The 20,590-nt window shown below is 38.6% G+C and overlaps 1 long non-coding RNA gene across 2 annotated transcripts in view; it reads right to left on the bottom strand.

Annotated features, from left to right (window-relative positions):
• LOC112909416 (uncharacterized) overlaps window positions 1–20,590 on the bottom strand; it is a 115,644-nt gene that overhangs the window by 43,793 nt on the left and 51,261 nt on the right. Inside the window, exon 6 of one of the 2 annotated variants that reach the window (XR_011994352.1) lies at window positions 14,518–19,284. The exons of the other annotated variant lie outside the window; for it this stretch is intronic. This is a non-coding gene — a long non-coding RNA (uncharacterized lncRNA). Of the gene's footprint in view, window positions 1–14,517; window positions 19,285–20,590 lie in introns of those variants that run through there. 2 annotated transcript variants of the gene reach the window in all.

Below are 20,590 nucleotides of genomic sequence, written 5' to 3'. Positions count from 1 at the left end.
TTCAGTAGAAGAAAATTAACCCAACCAAATATGAATTTTGGAAGTTAGGCTTTCATTCTCTCAGTTGAAGGCTCTGAAAATCTGCACTTAGCCACAATAAACCAGTAATGGGTCTATTTCCTAAACAAATGGTAACAATGACCAAAAAAGGGAGAATAGGTAAGTGCCCCCCTTGAAATAATAAATGTTTTGAAATGTTTCGAAGGGTGTTGCTAGCAGGTAGAAAGGCCTCAAGGCTGTTGGTCCATCTCTCATTTTCTAAAGCTTCTAGAGCTAAGGATCATGCAATGATTTTTGTAACTCTTCATTCTGTCCAGAGCCACTCCTAAAACCAATCCTGAACGCTATGAAAACCAGAAAAAATCTTAATTGAACTTAATGATGATTTCTTTACTTTCAATCAAGTATTTTACCTGAAAAGCTTGGCAACTAATTCTTGGCAAGATAACGAAGGCAGCAAACACATTTCCTACCCGTCTGGTAGGCAGTACATATATTGAGTTCCTACTTCATGCTGGTAATGCTCTAGCAATGAATAAGGCAGAGAGGTCACTGCTCTCAAAACATTAACTTTCTTCAGGGAGGAGCAGAAAAGAAACAAATGAATGCAATAAATTCCATTGCTGCTTAGTGCAGAAAAGATAGGAGCAGGAATATTTGTTGGAGAGTAGGGGCAATGGCTTCACCCAAGCTTATCAGGGAAGACCTTCCTGAGGAGGTAAAGTTGAATAGGACTTACACATATTTGGACTTGAATTCTTCTTTCTTTCTTTCTTTCTTTCTTTCTTTCTTTCTTTCTTTCTTTATTCATAAAGATTTATTTATTTATTTCTGACAGAGAGAGCAAGCATGTTGGGGGAGAGAGAGGGGGAGAGGGACTCCTCAAGCAGACTCCCCACTGAGCATGAAACCTAACTCCAGGCAATCCCAGGAGCCTGAGATCATGTTCTGAGCCTAAATTAAGAGTCAGATGCTCTACCCACTGGGTCACCCAGGTGCTTTTGTACCTGAATTCTTATTTAAACTCAAAGTCAGGTTGAGCACATTGATCTAAGCTTAGTATTCCCAAAACAAATTCTACATTTCAAAATCTGGTATTTACCTTTCACAGCCTCACAAGAGTGCTTCATTTCCACACACATGAAATGGAGCAAATAGGGAACTTGTCCTTTCATGAACCACTTGGTTGAGTAAGAAACTGTCTTACAAGTTTTACAGAAAAGGTTAAGTAAATAAACAATTTTATGGAGTTGTGGGGTTTATTATTCCCATATTACAGACTAGGAAATGGAAGTCAGAAAGGTTACATGAGTTTATTGCCAAAGCTCAAATGCATAAAAGATAGAGGAACTTTGGTGTCTTAGTACCATGTTTCTCAAAGGTTCTAAAACAGTTCTTCCATTTTGATGATATATTAGTTCCCCATTGCTACATGACAAATTATCCCCAAATTTAGCAGCTTATAACAACAAACATTATCTCATGGCTTCTATGAGCCTCTGACTCAGTCTCTCATCAGATTGTAATCAACAGATCAGCTGGGATGTAGGTGTCTTAAGGCCTGACCAGAGGAGGATCCACTTCTACCATCACTCACTTGGCAGTTGGCAGCTCTCAGGCCCTCTTGGCCTATTGGCCAGAGATTCCTGCCATGTGAACCTCTCCATGGGGCAATTCACAACATGGTGGTTCACTTCCCTCAGAGTAAGGATGAGAGAGAAAGAGAGAGAGAGAGAGAGAGAGAGAGAGAGAGAGAGACGGGGAGAGAAAGAGAGAATCATAAAGCAAACAAGATGGAAAGCAGAGTCTTCTGGAACCTAATCATGGAAGTGATACCGCATCACTTTTACCACAATCTATTTATTAGAGCTGAGTCACTCAGTCCAGCCCACACCCAAGGGGAAGAAAATACAAAAGGCATGGGTACAAGGAGGGATAATTGGGAACTATTTTGGAGGCTGCCTACAAAAAAGGTTATTTTTAATGTAGTATATAAGTCAAAATAAATTTTTCATTAGACAGCTATTTAAAAATTCAATATTGTATTTTGGGGTACATGATTAAATTGAATACCTCATCAAACTAATGATTAGAGATTAAAAATAACTTCATTGTTAAAATGGAAGAAAAAAAACAGAACTGATAATAACGCTAGACTGAAATTGAAAGATTCAAACTGACAAGTGAAACTTAAAACATGCAAATATATTTTTGTTTTATTACATTCAACATCATCCATTTAACCCCAGGAAAACAAAATCATTCATTAATTAATGCCAATTTGGATTTTATGGGTTGATTGTTTTGCGTTGCCTTTATTATTTGTAAACTTTACAGCAACCCTTCCGAGTAGGTGCTCCAATTGGCCTCATCCTTCAACTGGGGGGACTTCAGCCCTGATTGGTAAGGCGACTTTCCCAAGGTCAACAGTAAGTAAAGGCTACAACTTAACATAAAAAATCTGATTGCAGAGCCCACACTTTTAAACAATTTTGGTGAGATCCTGAATCATAAGGAAAATAAACAATTTAACATTGGTTACCAGTTCACTTGTGAAGGGATTGGCCCAAATCTATCTGTTGAGGCACACTGGTTGAGAACCAGATGGACTCATTTCAGCTTCCATTTCCCTTCAATCCAATGACATCTACTTTGCACTAGCAAATAATGAAGCTAAAGGAACATCTTAAGTGGGCACTCCTGATTTATCACACATCCAACCATCCAGTTAGCCAACCATCCATCCATGGACTCATCCATTCATCCAGCACTCTTGACTCAGTTAGACACATCCATCAGCCATTCTTCTAATCCTCCTGGTTCATCTACCCTAAACCTATGTTTCTCAAACTCCAGCCCTTAACAGTCTGGCCTCAGTATCTATAGTCATATTTGCACATTACTTATTCTAATTTTTTAAAGATTTTATTTTAAAGTAATCTGTATACCCAACATGGGTCTTGAACTCACAACTCTGAGATCAAGAGTCTCATGTTCTACCAACTGAACTAGACTGGTGCCACTCCATGATATTTTTTTAAAATATCTACTTTACTTTAAAAAGTACAAATGCCTCATTTGGCTTTACTCTAATATTTACGAATTTGAGGGCTTTATGTGGAAGTTTATTTTTCTCTTGAAAATACTTTCACTTGAAAATAAATTCATGAGTGAATTTTTTTTTTTAAGTATTTTACCTATCACAGGATCAAACTTTGGGATTCAGTATGCCCCTGTCCTAAAGTGTTTGAAAGAGGAGATGAACAGGTGTGCCCCATTGTCTTTATTTCAGGATCTGCCCCACAGGGTAAGGGGCTGGCTGAGAATCTGGACCCAGAGACCCACCTTAGCCTGAGGTTCTGGGAAGGGAGAGGTAAAGGACTCTCTCCCTTCCCCCACCCATCCATTCTCTGGGCTTTGTGCGGTTTGAAATGAGATTGTTTTCCTGAACACCTGTGGGGCCATCCTTGAGTCAATATTTCATATTCATTAACTAATGAACAGCTGGAGGCTGGTAAAGCCTTTCTGTGAAGGCTGCTTTTAGAGCTCGCTAAATCAATACCCCTCCCTTGATTGTTCCCCCTTCCCGTAGCTGCATTTGGCTTTCTTCTAAACATTCAGTACTGGGCCTGGGCATTGTAGCCTATGTTGACATTATCTGATACCCATTAGGGGCCTCAGAAATAAGTATAGTGGGGCTGTTAGGGTGCATGAAAATAAAGTGTAGGCTGGTCATTAGGATCCATGAAGGTCTTTTGAAGGCTCAGGAAAAGTTTTTCCCTGATCCACCTCCCTTCCTGTCCCTCTCCTTTGTGGCTCTGTTCTGTCTCCTCCCTCCCTCTCCTTCTTCCCCCTTCTTCTCCCCCAGACCCTTCCTCCTGATCCTATCCTTCCTTCTTTATCTTCATTTCTCTCCTTCTTCCTTCTATCTGCTTAATTCGAAAAAGATTTCTTAAATAATCTACCTGTTTATTTCAAGCCTATTGTTATGGAGACTATTTGGAGCAAGTGAAAGAGGTACAAGTTAAAATAATCCCTCAGTTTGCTGGAGGTTTTGAGGGTGTGTGTGTGTGTGTGTGTGTGTGTATGTGTTGAGAACTTAGCTCTAGGAGTTTTTGTAGAATAGCAAATAAAATAATGTTCATCAACGTGTTTGGCATATGGAAATTTCTCTGAATGCTAGTTTTTTTTAATGCTAGTTTTATTATTTCCTCTCCATACCCATTAAAACGAAATAATCTTTGACCACCTTTTTTTTACTAAGCCACATGACAAACAAGTTTGATTATTATTTAGGAATATAAACATATTTGACAGATATTAAGTTATTTTTTTAGGCCTTGCCTTTTTCTGAGGGATTGCTCTTTATCCCTTGGTCATGTGGCTCCACACAATACTGTTAGTTGCAAAACTGACCAAGCTTTGCTTTCCTATGCTTGAGAGAAAGCATTCATTATAGTATTTAAAGGTGTTAAGAGAGGCTCTTTGTCACTTCTTAAATATTCTTAGGGCGCCCTCTTCTGTTTCCTAACAGTGGTACTGCAGATTATTACTCTGTTTAGGCTGAAAAATCGAGTGCAATTATTCTGTGTAAGATAAGCATGAAAGTAGGGTAGTGGTAGCCTCAACTCTAGCTGGAAGTGAAGCCAAAGGATGCATAGAGGGGGCTGGACAGTCTAAGTAGGGGTATCAGAGCATCATAATAATCACACTGCTTGTGAAAAATCTCTAGTAAATTTCTTTGGTCTTTTCTATAAATTCATAATGTTCACAGATAAATGAGATATTATGATCCCTTATTACAGGTGAGAAGAGGAGGAGAAATCTTTCCTACTACTTATAGACCCTTGCAAGTGAGGATTATTTCTTGATTGTTTAGGATGTAAGTATGTGAATATTTTCCTTTCTTAGGACCCTTTGTAAGTAACTGAAACCAATGGAATTTAATTTGAGCAAAAGGAGGGAAATTATTACAAGTATAGGATTTAAGGGCAGGCTGCCCCAAGATGGACCATTTTGGCATGTCCATTATTTTGACCTCAAGGTAACAGACTCATGGGCTCAAGAGAAATGTTTGCCCAGCCCTTAACTACATAGAAGAATGGAAATTAGAAGGTCTTTTCAGAATAGGGGTTGTTATCAGAGATAAATTTTATCTGAGCAACCCATCTATATGGCAGGGCAAACATTTGTTTACCAAATATTTACTTTTTCATCTTCCTATGAATTATATTCATTCCCTCTGAAGTCGCAGACTCCTACCTCTTCTCCTTAGTTCAGAATGACATATATACCTCATTTTGCCTGCCCTTGGCATTTCCATTTCTATGTGGATTCTCCATATGTACACTATTGAATTTTATTGTTTTTCCTGTAAATCTGTCTCATGTCAATTTGATTCTTAGTCCAGCTAGTAGAAACTTGGGGGCGGGGCAGGAATTTTTGCTCCCTGACCCAAGATATAAGAATGTCTCACAGAATCCAAAGACCACAGTGTCTTGGACAGACACTGGAACATGGCACAGCTGAGCCACCGGGACTGACATTCTATTCTCTGCCATTTCTCACTCAGCTCCCATCTGCCCATCTTTCTACTTTCTAGTTTCTTCTGCTGCCTCTGAGTTCTAAGTATGCATGTCTGGGACTCCTGGAACTCTCTGGGACCAACACTCTTTTTATCTCAGACACAAATTACCTGGAGACAGAGAATCAGAATCCTCTTGTCTGAGTTAGGCATCCAGCCCTGAAGCAGTATGTGTAGAGGAGCAGGACACATGGCAGAAACATGGAACTCACTCTTGCAGAGTTCTTGAATCAAAAATTGATGCCTTAGCTACTTGGACAACTGACTGAAAGCCAATGACGGGCTTAAGTATATTCTGTTCCTCAAGGAGGAACTTCTAAAGCATATAGCCCACCACCTCCCATTCCAAGTGGCAACATCCTGATCAGTGAGGCCACAAAGATCAAGGCCAGAGATAGAGGTGTCTTCTGTAATTTGCAGTCACAAACCAAATATCTAATGGCATACTCCTAGAACCCTCAAAAGAATAACAAATAAGCCATTACAGAAGACTGGGAATGTCCTAGAAGCATTACTGACAACTCCAATAGAGAGGTATTTTTCTGTGAAATGGTAATACATTACTATTAATATTGTTAAAGCAATGCATATTTTTCACTGTCCCCAAACCCTGTGGAAAAGTAACACAATAGTCATTGAAACTCTTCTAGTTTCTACCCCGTGCCAAGAAACAACTAATGATAACACATGAAAACAGATCATACTCTTACAAAGAAATGGACCCAAAATGGAGTCACTTATGTCAAACCTCACCAAAACTTACTAACTATAAAATTTCAACATCAGGAGTGGAATTTTAAGCAAATCTGTCTGGAATTTCCTGATCAGCACTAGTGAGGTAATCTGCATGACAAGACCCCTTATCCTTCTTCTAAGGGAAGGTGACCTTCCCTAAAAAATCCTTTCTTTTCTTTTGCAAATAATGTCTCACCCTACTCTCCTTCCTATAAAAATCTTGCATTTTGTACAACTCCTCAGAACTCCTTTCTACTTGCTAGAAAGAATGAATTCATGAATCATCGAATAAAGCCAATTAGAAATTTCAATTTACCCAGAATTTGTTTTTTTTAACAATACCAAAATATTTTCCTATGAGTACACAAAATTGTATATGGGGATCCACCATGATTATGTGAGACAGAACTTGAGATGCAGGAACTGTAACATTTCTTTATTTTTCTAAATCCATCCAGTCACTTGCCAGAATTGGTACATCTACTCAGGCATTTTGATGTTGGTTGTGTGCATGCATGCATCCATGTGTGTAGGTGGAAGGACACTTTCCTTTCCTACCTTGAAGATACACTCAAATGTTTGAATGTATTTAGTCCAGAAATATGGGGAAGAGTCCCTGGTCCTCAGTCCCCCAAAGTCCCTCTCCTTGTACTCTCAACTTGATCTCTGCACTTTCTGTGCCAAGTTTGCACTTGAGGTTCCCAGGGACTCTAAGCCCAGCTCCCTGGGCTTCAGTCTATGCTGCTTTGCTCTTTCAGGGGTCTGTGACCTGTGGGTGTTTCCCAGGGTCATTCTACCATTCCTACAAACACTCAATGTTTCAATTCTCCCCATCTCTAGAGAATTGACTTTCTTCCTCAAAGTCCCTTCATATAACCCCCTCACCACCACCACTACCTTTGGGGTGACAGTTCTAACTTGCCCACAATAACTTTTTTTTTAAGATTTATTTATTTATTTGAGAGAGCAGGGGGCGAGGCAGAAGGATAGGGAAAAGCAGACTCCATGTTGAGTATGGAGTCCAACATGGGCTCATCCCAAGACTCTGAAATCATGACCTGAGCCAAAATCAAGAGTCAGCTGCTCAACTGACTGACCCACCCAGGTGCCCCAAAATCTGCCTTTGAATGAACTATAACAGCATGCAGTTGTGAAGTTTCCTGATCCAGTAGGGACCAGCAGTACCCAAAGTAAAAGAATTCACCCAAGTCACAACAAAAAATGATAGAAATTTACTGCACTGAAAGGGAACAGGGGGCAGGACAGCAAAGGAGAGAATGTCTGCCATGAGACTGTTATATGGTAGAGTGAAAGAGCATAGGGGCATATGGAATTTCCCCTTTTCTGGTAACTGTGCCCAATTGTAAGTAGCCCATTAATTGGTTAGGAGCTATAGCCTAATGATCCTGTTTGCACTCAGTGTGGTGGTCACCATGGGCCCTTTTGCCTTGCTTAAGTTTCTATTGCTCAAGCCTATTGCCTAAAAGCAGCCTCTACACTAACTAAACTCTATAATCTGGCTGTACTCTACCTAAACTTATTTCTTTATATTATGGTCATTTAATAATTTGACACTTCTTCAATGCATGTACAGTATGTAAATAATTACTTAAATTTATAGCTTTGTGTTAATTATAGCAACCATTTTTGAAAGTCCCCTAAGATCCAGACACTATGCTAATTTCTTAAGCTTCCTTACAACAATTTACATACAGGGAAACTGAAATTCAGTCATTTAACCAAGGTTATAGAGCTGTGCTATCAAATAAGAATATAGTATGAGTCACAAAATTTCATATATAATGTGAAGTTTTAAATTTCAAATATTAAATTTAATAGTTAATTTAAAATATTCCGAAGTCTACTAAAACGTGTAAAGAGAAATTAATTCTTAAAATATATTTTAAAGATCTAAATGTGAGACAAGAGTCCATCAAAATCCTAGAGGAGAACACAGGCAACACCCTTTTTGAACTCGGCCACAGTAACTTCTCGCAAGATACATCCATGAAGGCAAAAGAAACAAAAGCAAAAATGAACTATTGGGACTTCATCAAGATAAGAAGCTTTTGCACAGCAAAGGATACAGTCAACAAAACTAAAAGACAACCTACAGAATGGGAGAAGATATTTGCAAATGACGTATCAGATAAAGGGCTAGTTTCCAAGATCTATAAAGAGCTTATTAAACTCAACACCAAAGAAACAAACAATCCAATCATGAAATGGGCAAAAGACATGAAGAGAAATCTCACAGAGGAAGACATAGACATGGCCAACATGCACATGAGAAAATGCTCTGCATCACTTGCCATCAGGGAAATACAAATCAAAACCACAATGAGATACCACCTCACACCAGTCAGAATGGGAAAAATTAACAAGGCAGGAAACCACAAATGTTGGAGAGGATGTGGAGAAAAGGGAACCCTCTTACACTGTTGGTGGGAATGTGAACTGGTGCAGCCACTCTGGAAAACTGTGTGGAGGTTCCTCAAAGAGTTAAAAATAGACCTGCCCTACGACCCAGCAATTGCACTGTTGGGGATTTACCCAAAAGATTCAGATGCAATGAAACGCCGGGACACCTGCACCCCGATGTTTCTAGCAGCAATGTCCACAATAGCCAAACTGTGGAAGGAGCCTCGGTGTCCATCGAAAGATGAATGGATAAAGAAGATGTGGTTTATGTATACAATGGAATATTACTCAGCCATTAGAAACGACGAATACCCACCATTTGCTTCAACGTGGATGGAACTGGAGGGTATTATGCTGAGTGAAGTAAGTCAATAGGAGAAGGACAAACATTGTATGCTCTCATTCATTTGGGGAATATAAATAATAGTGAAAGGGAATATAAGGGAAGGGAGAAGAAATGTGTGGGAAATATCAGAAAGGGGGACAGAACATAAAGACTCTGAACTCTGGGAAACGAACTAGGGGTGATGGAAGGGGAGGAGGGCGGGGGGTGGGGGTGAATGGGTGACGGGCACTAAGGGGGGCACTTGGTGGGATGAGCACTGGGTGTTATTCTGTACGTTGGTAAATTGAACACCAAAAAAAAATAAATTTATTATTAAAAATATATATATATTTTTAATTCAACATATCTAAAAGATTACTATTTCAACTTGAAAATCAATATAAAATTTGCTGAGTTATTTTATATTTCTTGTACCAAATTCTCAAAACATGCAGTGTGTATTTTTCACTGACAGTACACCTCAATTTGGACTAGCCGATAAAAACTTCATTTAAATTATTGTGCCACATCATCACTATTTGTCAGAGAAATGAAGACCAAAATCACAATGAGATAAGACCTCATACCTGTTAGAATGGCTATTATCTAGAAGACAAGACATAAAAAGTATTGATGAGGATGTAGAAAAAGAGAACCTTTGTACACTGTTGGTAGGAATGCAAATTGGTGTAGCCACTACAAAAATGGTATGGAGGTTCCTCAAAAACTTAAAAATAGAACCACCATATGATCCAGTAATTCTACTACTCAAACAAACCAAAAATACTAATTTGAAAAATATGAGCACCTCTGTGTTTATTGCAGCATTATTTACAATAGCTAGGATATAGAAGCACGCCAAGTGTCCATTGGTGGATGAATGGATAAAGAAGATCCATATATATGTATTCAACAGAACATTATTCAACCATAAACAATACGGAAATCTTGTCCTTTGTCACAACCTGGATGAACCCTGAGGGCATTAAGTTAGGGAAGTTAAGTTAGGGAAGTTGCCAAGTGCAATAAGTTAGGGAAAGACACTGAGTGATCTCACTTAAATGTAGGATCTTAAAGAATAACAAAACCAAAGATGAACTCATAGATACAGAGAACAGATTGTTGGTTGCCAGAGACAGTGTAGAGTGGGCAAAATGAGTAAAGGGAGTCAAAAGGTACAACTTTCAGTTATAAAACTAATAAGTTCTGGAGATGTTACGTACAGCATGGTGGCTAGAGCTAATAATACTGTATTGCATATTTCAAAGTTGCAAGGAGAGTAGATCCTATCATAAGAAGAAAAATGGGGATGAATGTTTACTAGACTTATGGTCGTGATTATTTCTCAATATATGCTAACATCAAATCATTATATTGTACACCTGAAACTAATATAACCTTATAGGTCAATTATATCTTAATAAAACCAAACAAATAGTTCTGCCTCATGCTTAGGCTGGCGGCATTTTTTGGTTTTTGCTTTTGTTTCTGTATGGGCTAGGAGAGGAAAGACACTGGCCTTGGTAGTCCAGAAGGGGAAGAAAATAAACACAAAGCACAGACTATTAAACTGAGATATAATATTACTGCCCCACCTATTGGTCTTGGCCATGCACCAAGGCCAAGTGGACATGGTCAAAGGCCTGGTTAGTCTGCAGGTAATGAAAACTCAATAAAGCCTGGCTCGCTCAGTTAGGCTGCCTTGGGAAGGAGCCACAGCTGTTTATAGCTATGCCTGAGATGCTGGACTCCTTCATGGGATTTTGTTAAACTCCACAGGTATTTCTTAAAATTTATTTCTATCAAGATATCATTTACATACAGTAAAATTCATCCTTTTCAGTGTGTGGTTCTATGAGTTTTCATAACCACCACTCCAATCAAGATACAAAATATCTCCTCCCCCAAATTTTCAAGCCCCTTTGCAGATAATCTCTAACACCACCCCATTGGCTTTTGGCATCACTTCAGTTCGTTGCCTATTCTAGAAATTCATATAAACGTATTTATAGAGTACACAGCCTTTTGATTCTGACCTCTTTGACTCAGCATAATAATTCTGAGATTCATTGTTGTAGTGTGTGCCATTAATTCATTCCTTCTTACTGTGTAGTATTCCACAGTATGGATATGATACCCATTTTTTATTCATTTATCAGCTGAATGATATTTGGATTGTTCTAGCTCTGCTGACTACAAACAAAACTGTTATCAACATTTGTGGTTTTGTTTGTTGTAAAAATGTACTTATTTTAGAGAGAGAGCTGAGCAGGGGTAGGGATGGAGAGAGACGGAGAGAGAAGCAGACTGCCTGCTGAGTGCAGAGCCTGACTCAGGGCTGGATCTCATGACCCAGAGATCATGAGCTGAACAGAATTCAAGAGTTGGTTGCTTAACCCACTGAGCTACCCAGGCGCCCCTAAAACTGTTATAAACAATTGTATACAAAACCTTAGAGGCATTCTCATTTGAATTTTAGAAATTTTATAAATAATTTCACAGTATTTCAGTAAAATGCTATGTTGGCCTCCCCAAGATGTTAAATTATATATAAGTAACATGAATAGCCACATATACTTGCTACTTAAAAATAATGTAAAACTAGTGAAACATTTTCAGCCCTTGACTCCTGGAACATCCAGTTCAGGATCAGCAAGAGCTATGCATTTGAGATTTTGAGCTTGTTTATTGTATTTTCTCCCCACATGTTCTTTTCCTGACTGGTATTCACACAAAGAAATATCATAATAAAAATTTCCCTTTGGTTTGGTTCCACATCACACTGATCTTATTTGCTAACCCTCCACACTGCATAGACTGGGTCTGAGATGTTCAGTCTTTAACAATATGATGATTTACAACTGCCTATCAGTGTTCCCATGAAACACTGGAAACACCCAGAAAAATGGGATCCATCTGAAAAAGTTATTTTACTATTACCCAGGAAACATCAAGTGGAATTCACTTTGAATAACTGCCATTTAACCCAGAGATCTAGATTTCCCGTCTCTTAGATATCTAAAAAGAATGACTTTTGGGCACCCAAGCGGCACAGTCAGTTAAGCATCCAACTTTTGGTTTTGGCTCAGGGGGTGATCTCAGGGTCCTGGGATCAAGCCATGTGTAGGGCTCTGCACTCAGTGTGAAGTCAGCTTGGGATTTTCTCTGCATCTTCCTCTGCCCCTCCCTGTGCACACACACTCTCTCTCTAATAAATAGCTAAATCTTTAAAAAGAATGGCCTTGACAAGTGCTATGATTTCAACTATCATGCCAGCCAATTGAGTAGGACAAAAATTAAAGCTCCCCCATTGGTTGCATGGGTAAATATCTTAGTTCTACTCTAGAACACAAGCTGGTAGTTGAGCGAAAATGAGCATGCTTTGTAAAATTCACACTTGTATATGACAGCTGTGGAGCATGGACTCCAAGTTACTCAGTTTCTTGATGACCTCACTGATCTGATGCTGACCATATTGTTTCCTGACTATTTAAGGAAGGAAGAAGAGTCATCAGAGAAGAGCATTTTGTTCTTCTTTTGTTTGTTTCTGTACCCAACCACTGGGGTATGCATTTCGGAGCATCAAAAGACTGAAGCTCTGTGATTATGAGTGAATCATATTTGACCTTAAGTGTCCAGAAAAAAAGAGAAAAAGACAGCAATAATAATTGATGTGATTTATTGAATATTTGCTATTTGGCTGATACTGTGCGGAACTCTATGTGTTCATTATAATATTTATTAGTCACAAAAATAACCCCATAAATTAAATACTTTCATCTTACCCCCTTTTTCAGATGAAAACACTAAAGCTTACAGAGGTTAAATGGCTTATGATGGCACAGCTAGTATATGGTAGAGCTGGGATTGGAATATGGTTGTATTTGACTCCAAACTTATGCATGTTAACCACTAACATTTAATTGCCTCCTGGGTCTGTCCAATATCCCCTTGACTCTTTTATCTGTTGATAATAGTGGAATTGATAATGGTCTATATGCTAGCCTGAATATTTTGATTTTCTGAAGCTCTTATTCATGGATATAGCCCCCATTACCCCTTCTGTGGAGTCTATTTGTTATCTATTCCGTATTTTTCCCCACTGCATTATTTTAATGATATTTTATTTAACTCTAGATGTTAGATTCTGGATGACAGTTTTTTTAAGGTTAAACTTTCACAAATAACTTTCTTTTGGATACACAAGTGGCATTCGATTTCTGAAGCTACCTTGGGTTGAATACTGAAGTTCAAAGGAGCCAAGAGAAAGGAAGGTGAAGTGTTCAGGCTGAAAGCTTTGATGTGTCAGTAACCATAATGATACTTTGTAAAACCTCAGTTGCTTCTGCTTCCTAATTAATATTTGAATAAATATTATGACTTATTTTACAGATAAGGAAACTATAGCTCAGAAGGATGAAGAGACTTGTCCAACGTCCCTCAGCAAGCAAGTAGTGGGGGCCTGATTTCGACTTTTATTTCTTTTTAAAAATTTTCCGTCTTTCCTTTCATCTTTCCTCAATCGGAGAAAGGATACAGACCCTAATTTCTTTGTGCTGTTTACAGCCAGTGTAGTGGTGGGAGTGTGAAGGCAGTTCCTTCAGCATTCTGAAAGATTTATCTGCTTTCTAAGATAAGAGAACATTGGGAACTGGATGTGCTTTTACTTTGGCCCAAATGGGATGACATCAATGTTCTGTCTCAACAGAAGAAGCAAAATGGGCCAGTAGGAGGTGGGTGGAAATGAGTAAACCTAGATGTGTCCAGGCAGTATCACTCCTATTTAATGTTGACGAAATTATATCTGGAAGTATGTTTTATATGTGGATTAGGTTCTAAAACTATCTCGTAAGAAAAAATTACATAGACACAAAATTATCCTTAAAAATTCCTGAGTAAGGAGAAATGGGGACTAAAAGTCACAAGGGTTTCCTTAGGCTGATTATGCTCCAATATTAGAGCAGATTGCTGTTTCTTCAATGGGGCACAGGGTGATAGCTGGTTTGGGGTAATGTGTCGTGTTGCATAACCACCACTTCTTTTGAAGTGTCTGTAAGATATTCACACCAAGGGCAATACACCATTTGCATATCTTCCAGCCTAAGTTCATGATGGGGCTGAGCCATATGCATTGATGCCATCTTCCCTTCTGCTGTGCCCATCATCTTGTCTGAAAGGCTGGTGCTTAGGTACAGAATCAGGTATGCAAAACATGTATCTGTGTGGGACAGCAACAGCAGAACAAGCTAAGACTTATTTCCATAAATGCATTAATAAGGATTTTTTTTTTTTTTGCAGCCTGGATGGTAAAAAGAGCAGCAATAGCAAAATATGACTCTTCTCTCTTAACTGAGTGGTATGGATCAGGTGATGTTTTTTAACCTGTGACCAAAGATTGCAGAAGGAAGAAGAGAGAATTAAAAAGAGCCAATGCAGATACTTTTCAGAGTCATTTTCTAAACATTTTATTGTTCAGAGGGGAAAAAAAATTCCTCCACCAAGAATAGAGAATTTACAATAAATATATGAATGTGTTAAAAGGGATTAGTTGTGGTAACTTAAAGTAAATAATTTATGTGTTACATGGACAATTAAAACATACAACTTTACAGGGTATTTACTATTTATACATTTTCCCTCCTTATAGTACTGAATTGGTTTATTGAATTGGTTAGTTTCACTCACAAAGAAGGTATATGCTACTGAGATTCCTGAATTAATTGATTCCATTTTTGGTGACCTTCCTTATATTTGAGATTAATGGTCTGGATTCAAATGCTTTCAGGAGTTTATATAAGTTTTTTAAAGGCCCTAAAAGATATTTTCCAAGAGGAGGTAGGGCTGAGAGTAAAGATCTCAGATGTCCCTCCTGATGTGCCATACCATCAGCTGTGTGGCTTGGTACTTTCTCGGCAATCTAGGCCTTCACTTATTTATAAACAAAATAAGCATTTTGTACCAAATGACCCTCAGAATCCTTTCCAGGTATAGCCCTGTGTTTCTTGGTTGGGATGGCCAACATTTTGAAGTCTGGGCTTCAAATCTATTTCAAATCACATTTAAACATGCCATCTGAAAACGCATTACAATTTCTTATTTGCTCAGAAATATTTTTTCCACACTCTGCTTGTAGAATTGCTTGAAGGCAGATCTCTCAAATGAAATTCAGTTGGGAAAAGAGAAGGGGAAGGAAGATTTGAGCTTCACAGATTGTAAGCAGCTATTCCCCCAGCAGGCCATGCACACAAGGAAGAGTAAAATTGTAGGGCAAGATTGCAACTAAGTATTGGGCAGCATTTCCCAGTTCTGAAAAGGAGGAAGGGCACAAAAATACTATTTTTAAAAACCACTCTGCATTTCCAAAAGTGAATTCCTTGAAAAGTTAATGGGTACTTTTTACCTATTTCTTCTGGTTTTGGTTTGGCTCAAGGGTATTTCATGGTCAAACATATTTGGGAGCTGAGGTTCAAGTCCTACAGAACTTCCAAGAGACTACAAAATGTTAATGCACATTGTGATTCTGCAAGCAGGAAGAAACACCCAAAGAAACCTAGACTATTTCCTGAAATATTTTTCTTAGAACTAGTTCCCTGGAGCACAGTTTGGAAATATTTCTTTCTTTTTTTTTTTTTTTTTTTTTTTTTGAAATATTTCAAATTCAGCTGTCCCATATTAGCCAGTAGAGAAAGTTTGATTCCTATAAATCTGGGGTAGAAAGAAAACTGATCTCATTAGGTGGCCTTTTGAAATATCAATGATTTGGAATCTTGGTTAACTGTAATTCTTGCCTCCTTCCAATTCATTTACTGAGAAATTCAAGTGACCAAAAAGTAAGCTTATCCTCTCACACAGGACTTAGCCATTATTACCATATTGTGTCAAAACATTGTTCTGACACCCCATTATCTTAAGAGTAAGATCTTCAACAAGATCTTCAAGGCCCTGTGTGGTCTGGCCACTTTGCACTTCAGCTTGGTTTAATACCAGTCGTACTGGGCACATGCTTCCTGGGGCTGCACAACAAATTACCACATAGTGTTGGCAAGGCCACACTCCCTCAAAGCCCTTGGTGAGGACACTTCCTCGCCTCTTCCAACTGCTGGTGTACCAGGTGTTCCTTGCTTCAGGGCAGCTGAACTCCAGTTCCTGCCTTTGTCTTCACATGGTCACATCTTCTTCCCATGTGTTTATTTCCTCCTCTTAGAAAGACAACCAGTCACGGTGGATCAAGGAACCACTCTACACCAATGTGACCACCAGGGACAACCAGTCATAGTGGATTAAGGAATCACTCTACATCATTCTCTCTGTGATGACCCTATTTCCAAATAAGGTCACGTTTTGAGGGACTGGGAGTTAGGACTCCACATATTTTTTTTTGAAGGATGCAATTCGACCTAGAACAACACCCTCACTCTCTCCTTCATCAATTTCTTGAACTGCCTAGATCTCTCCCCAACACCCCCATACCAAGACCTTTGCAAATAGGTTCTTTTATTTAATATTCCTCCTTCTGGCTATTCCTCAACTAGTTATTCCAGCTGTTACCCTACCACTCTGTTTCACCACCTCTAACCTTCCTGATGCAGTAATTTCTCCATTTTCTACCATCACAGTGTTCCAGAGCACTTAGCTCACATAATATTGTATTATGACTGTGACTAGTGTCTTCATATCTGTCTTCCTCATTTCCCCGTTTAATAGACAGGGGCTATGCCAGTTTTTTAAAAAAGATTTTATTTATTTTGAGAAAGAGAGAGCAAGCCAAGTGCAAGCAGGAGAGGGGCAGAGGAGGAGGGAAAGAGAGAGGGAGAGAGAATCTCAAGCAGACCCCACACCGAGCATGGAGCCTGATGTGGGCTTGATCTCCTGACCCTGAGATCATGACCTGGGCTGAAATCAACAATCAGATGCTCAATAGACTGAGGTACCCAGGTGCCCCTGGGGCTATGCCAGTTTTGCATCCAGGCATATCCCTAGCATATAGCATAGTTCTTGGTCCAGCTTAATGAAAACTATGCCTTAATATTTTACAACAATTTTTAAAAAATAGACAAATTAATCACTAGATCAATGAAATTAGAGCCTTTGTGAACAAATGTTTAAAAAAGAGGTCTCTGCCATTTTTTTCATATAACACCAAAAGACACCTAGCCTAGGGCTGAACGGGAGAGGAACAAAGACTCCCTGTGTGTCATGTTCCTCCTCACTTATGGCGGGTTGTGCCTCTGAAATTTTGCAGTTGCTGCAAAACTCCTGTCATTGTTAAAGTTGACTTTTGCAAAAACAATGTAATGATCCTCACAATGCTGTCTCTGAGTGCAAGATCACTTATGTAGCCCCTTTGTGGAGTGTGTATGTTCTTCCCTTGACAGGTGCTTGAAAAGAGAATTTGTATCATTTTCATTCAGCTGATCTCAGAGGAGAACTGAGCTCTGCCTGACTGCAAAGCTGGCTTTGCATTCATAACCTGAATGAGCAATAGCTGTCTCTATTATCCTCTGGCAGGAGCGCATAGTATGTTGTCTTCCTTGATGAGAAATTGTCATCCGAAGTGGGGTGCTGCACATCTTTTCATGAAAATAACTGGACATTGCTGGACACAAATCCAAGGAGTATGTTACAGTGGAAAAATCCTCTGAGAATGTTTGATTCAGGAATAAGCACTTTGATGGTTCTCCTGGTGGTTGAGAAAGTTTATAGCAAGGAAAGGATACCCCAGAAACAATCAATAACTAGTTCTCATCTGTCCTCCCCTTTGTTGAAGGCCCTTTTCTCACATTATTAGTCCTGTTCTTTTTTTTTCCTTTTATTTAATCTAGACCCATATTTTTCAAACTGTGTCCCATTTACAGAAGAATCACCTAGAGAGAGCATGAACAAATCTTTCAGACTTACTTAGACTTTCCAAGGTAGGGCAGAGGAATTCTTATTTTCAACAAAATCTATGGGGGATTCTATGTGCTACCATTTAAGCACCTCCTTGCTTAGAATGACAAGCTATGGTAAGATTTCTATGAACATTCATAAATACATCCCAATAGAAAATCACATAGTATTTAGGTTTTATGTGATTTATTTTAATCATTCAAATATTGTGTTGTCTCAGCTAAAACTTTCTTGATGTGACATTGAGATGTATTTACATTTAGTTTCAAAAAGGCATAAAAAATATAATGGCGATCATTTTGTGTACCATGCCTCTCCTTATGTGAACAACAGAGCAGATGGGCCATTGGTCTTGGCCACAGCTGATAGCACTAGAAGCACATGACCTGTGCTTTTTCAATTTTACAAAACTGAAATTCAAGCCAAGAACAGGAATTAGGAGGTTCTGCAGATCTAGGGCTGTGACCGGTGATGCAGTTATGGCTATCACCTTGCTCTAATGGCAAGAGAAGTAGGGAAAACATCAGCAGAAGAAAGACAGAATGAAGTTGACATGCATGCATGAAGGGAAGTACTAGGCTTTCAGGGAGAATAATGGAGGAAAGTTGGCTCCTAGTCATCCAGTCCTGGGGACGAGCTCCTATTGACAATGTGCAGTATTTTCTGGTAAAGAAATGACATATAATTTTTGTGCTCTTGTCATCCTTGTAACTAAGGTTATTGTTAATAAAAGCGGAATTTACTCAGTGATGAATGAAGTAGGGAGGATGGAGGATCATCACTTTTCATTGAGTGTTTTTACTCAATGGTGTATTCCAGGATACGGTCAGCCTAACACGTATTTAAATGTTCTGACTCAGTAGTTTCTTCTATACTGTGTTCTAGTCTGGTTTCTCTTGTCATATATCTGACAAGGCTAATTCTCTTAAAAGTGGATTTTCCGTCAGGAACCAGAGCAAGTGGATATAACTGTTGACTTCACAAGTTTATGGCATTGTCACCAAAGAGAAAAGGATTCATAGGAAACATTTGTCACTAACAAGATTAAACAATTTAATGAACATTCTTGAGTGTGCTTTGTGTGCCAAGACATCTTCATTAAACAGATTTATCTGAAATAAGTCATCTTTTGTATCCTTCTAAATAAAATCACAAAACAATACCCATAACTCTGTAGTATGAATCATGAGGATCTACATGAAGTAGAGCTCTTGGGGGGAAGGTGGGAGAAGTTCATTGGAAAGGAAAACTCTGAGATGCCAGAACTGCTAGAAAGTCATCTTCTGGACTCTCTTCTTAATCCCGTATCAGGAAATCTTCTAAATACTGTCTGCAGCATTTTAGGAAAAAAAAAAACATGAAAGAAAAGTCTTTATTCAAATGCCATCAACAAGCAGGATGAAATTTAATGAGCCTAAAATAATATGGATCCTAAAAGGCCTTTTCCACTGGTCTACTCCAGCCAAAGGCCCATTATCTTCAGTTATTTGGGCAAAGCCAATCCGATGTTCGTGCTCCTGGAAACTCTGTTTACTTCTTGGAGGATCATAGTCCATGATGCTTGGTCTGTAAACCCCATGAGATCATGTCTTACCTAGTCATGCTATATCCCTGTGTTCAGTAAAGATTGGAATGTTAGTTGAAAACATTGATTAGATGGAATAGTAAAGACTCCGAGGAATCCATCAATAAAGAAACCTATTTACCTTTCTTTAACCTACTATTTCCCCCAAACGTTTAACCACAGAATTCTTCTGTTTTTAAGGTGACATCATATTATATCCACAGAACACAATTTGGCAGATGGTGGCCTCCATTGTTGTCCTTCTGTTCTCTTCTAAGATTTACCTTATCCCTTGGATAAAGAATTTTTAAAATGTATAACCCAGTCATTGTTTAAAACAATACATCTACACATCATCTCACCTGTTAAAGGTTAGGAAAAAAGAAACAATGGGAGAAAGAATTTAAAATGGATCAGCTTCATCACACATACAAGACTGACAATTTTCATGTATAGTCAAACACAGTCATGTTTCAGTAATTTGGGCATCTCACTTAAAAACAAAATAGAGCCATGGAAAGCTGCTCATAATCTTACAGGCTTCTGTCATCCTCTCCAACTCTATTTTGTGCTACTTCTCCCTCGCTGTGGGGTTTGGTCACACTGCCCTCCTTTGGTTCCACAAGCATGTTCTACTCCTTCTCACTTTGGTGTCTTCAGACAAGCTACTTATATATCATTCTCTTTCTCCTTATTCACTTAGTTGTTCTTTTCTTAACTTTCATATATGGGTACAAGTATAATGTTTTTCAGGAAAGAATTCTGAGACTGTAACTTCATCACCTCCTACCCTTCTCCATTGTAGCATTCTATAATAGTTTTAATAAGATAATTAGGTAATAAGTTGCTTAATATCCATCTAATCTACAAACTGGATGCTCCATGAGACATGGACAATGTGGTTCTTGGCTCAGGGCTACCTAAAATCATGTGCTTGAGTGCTCAATAAATACTTGTTGGATTAATTCAGACTTTATTTTACAACTAACTAGGATTTAGAAAACTTCACAGAGCACATATTACCAAACACCTTTCTTTTTTTTTTAACAGGGCATTATTCTTACTAAAAGAA

Source organism: Vulpes vulpes, chromosome 9, assembly GCF_048418805.1.
Source record: "Vulpes vulpes isolate BD-2025 chromosome 9, VulVul3, whole genome shotgun sequence".
Classification (NCBI taxonomy): domain Eukaryota; kingdom Metazoa; phylum Chordata; class Mammalia; order Carnivora; family Canidae; genus Vulpes; species Vulpes vulpes.
The sequence above is the reverse complement of the archived record's forward strand: the minus strand, read 5'-3'. Positions and strand labels throughout refer to the sequence as shown.